General features: G+C 66.5%; 1 protein-coding gene across 1 annotated transcript in view; it reads right to left on the reverse strand.

Moving 5' to 3' along the window:
• Nucleotides 1-1,201, reverse strand: part of LOC113205112 (sushi, von Willebrand factor type A, EGF and pentraxin domain-containing protein 1) — a 101,732-nt gene extending 100,531 nt beyond the window's left edge. The window contains exon 1 of the mRNA XM_052272988.1: nt 985-1,201. The gene's annotated coding sequence lies outside the window, so the exon portion shown is untranslated. The remainder of the gene's footprint in view (nt 1-984) is intronic.
• Nucleotides 1,202-2,308: the final 1,107 nt, after the last annotated feature.

Genomic DNA, 2,308 nt, shown 5'->3' on the forward strand with positions numbered 1-2,308 from the left:
GGTCAGGTGTCAGGTGCAAAGCGTCAGCTCTTTACGACTCCGGCGAGTCCTCCGGCGGCCAGTTAGTTCTCTCCGGGACGGGGCGAGGTGCTCGCCGTCGACCGTCGTCACTTTTATTGCCATATTCGTCCGCGTCCTCGCGGCGGTAAAACAGCACGACACCTGTCGACGGGGTCCTCTCCCCGTCAATCCCGTCGACGTACTCGCACTCACGATCGCCGACGTCGTCGTCCTGGGCGAACGATTCCGTCATCGGCATGCACTGGGGCCGGGCGTTCCTGCACGCCCCGGCGGCGGGGCGGGACGGGGGCGCGGGGCGCAAGGTTCCAGAGACTTGAACGCCAGGCGTGACATTTGCGACGAGCGACGCCCCCTTTGCCTATCCCCTTCACCGCTCGCGCGAAGAAGACGGGGAGAAGGAGAGAGAGAGAGGGAGAGGGGGGGGGGGACGGGGACGAAGAGAGAACCCTCTCTCGCGGCAAGCTTCACCTTGAGTGGCGCTAGCCTGCTGCTGCTCGCTCTCGCCGGTCGCCGTGCACTTCGTAGGGGCGCACCAGAGGCCGACCGTTTAGTCCTCGCGCGGTTCGCGCACTGACTGATTAAGACCTTCACTCCAGAGGTCCCTCGGCGGCGGTGCGGATCTCCCCGAACTAAACGCCACGACAGTTGTTGTTCGCACTTTGCTCTCACAATCATCTCATTATTCCCATTCGGTGCGAAACTAAAAAGGGTTAGACGAGCGACCCGCGAAGTGCCTTGCGAGGCGTGCACGAGCAGCACCTAGAGCGTGGCCACTCGCCAGCAGCAGGGGGAGCACCCCGTCGACGTGCGCGAAGAGGGTCGCACGCACGCACGCACTCCCAGGGCTCAGCCTGCGGCAGGAATGCACGGGGCGAAACTCGTTCTGGGGTCCGCTTTAGGCCACGGCCTCCTGCAGGAGGCTGGCGCGCGGCCCGTGTGCGCCCGCGATCCTCATTTACTCACCTGAGCTTTGTGTAGAGGTTAGCAAATCCAGTAGCACATTGACGTACACTCGGCTTAGCACTCTCACTACCACGGCACTCGCTCGCACTCACTCGCGGCTCGGCTCCTGACTTGCCTTTTTTTCAGGCCAAAGTGTTCTTGGCCGGGGCGCGTCGCGGGGACCGGGGAGACCGGGGACCGGGGGTCGGACTCGACGCGGGCGCGTTCACCTCAAGACTAGCCAGCCTGCGCCGCCCGGCCCGGCCCGGCCCGGCGGCGTGGCGAGCGCGGCCAGGTAAGGGTCCGGGGCGCGGGGGGCGCGGGGGGCGCGCGGCGAGGCGCGGGGCCAGGGGCCGGAGCCACCTCAAGAACGGCTCCGGGAGGGTCGCCAGCGCCACCTGGCGGCAACCAGCTCCAGCTCACCGGCGCTCCGCCCCGCTCCGCCCCGCCGCCGCGCCCCTCCGCGCCCCACCGCGCCCCGCCGCGCCCCGCTCCGTCGCGATGTGTTGAGTACCTCGGACAGACGCGTGGCGTGGCGTGGCGCGGCGGGGCGGCGGCCGATGAACCGGGACGGGTAGTCTCTGAGTAGCGGTGAGGTGCCGCGTCCCGGGGCCCGGCCCGGCCCGGCTCGGCCCGCCTCGGCCACCATCGCCATTCTCGTGCACACACGTCCCCGTGCCGTCCCCGTGACGACCCGTGACGAGCATGCTCATGCCCCTCGGCACATACCACCGTCACGCGGCGGCGCGCATTCCCTCCGTGTGGCGCTCCGAGCGCCCGGGTGGCGCGGGCTCTGCAACCCGCGCGGGCGGCGCGCCGACCGGGCCTGTCTACCTCGGTGCGCTCGGGGGCGCGGCGGCGGCGGCTAGCGCACGCACAGATACGCGCTCTTTAGACGACAGACTGTCCCTACCGGAGAGAAAGGTGCCTTCCCACTTCCTCACTCTTTTTATTACACACTACGCATGTCTCAACTCTTTTTACAAACTTTGGTGCAATTTTCATTATCATTTCTTTAAAAATATGTCGTTGTTGTTACTTTGAGCAGCAGAACGCCGCCGCCCAGCTTCTTCTTTATGCGCGAGCCTTCTCAGTAAACTAAAGGCACGGAATGTTGCGGGCCGTAGACTTTGGTATCCGCACCAAGCCTTCCCGTCCACGCGCGCGTCCGCGTCTGTGTGTGTCTGGCAGGGGCATAACATATATATACCCTCACCGCGCACGTCTCCTGAGGGCCTTGCACTGCAAAGGGCTGCGACCACGTCGATGTCACCGACGGCGGGTAGCTTGGCGAGAGAGGCACCCCTCGCTCGCGGCCCCCTTCTCCCTTCTATGCCCCCCCCCC

The sequence above is a fragment of the Frankliniella occidentalis genome, unplaced genomic scaffold (genome assembly GCF_000697945.3).
Source record: "Frankliniella occidentalis isolate FOCC.00 unplaced genomic scaffold, Focc_3.1 Scaffold237, whole genome shotgun sequence".
NCBI classification, from domain to species: Eukaryota; Metazoa; Arthropoda; class Insecta; order Thysanoptera; family Thripidae; genus Frankliniella; species Frankliniella occidentalis.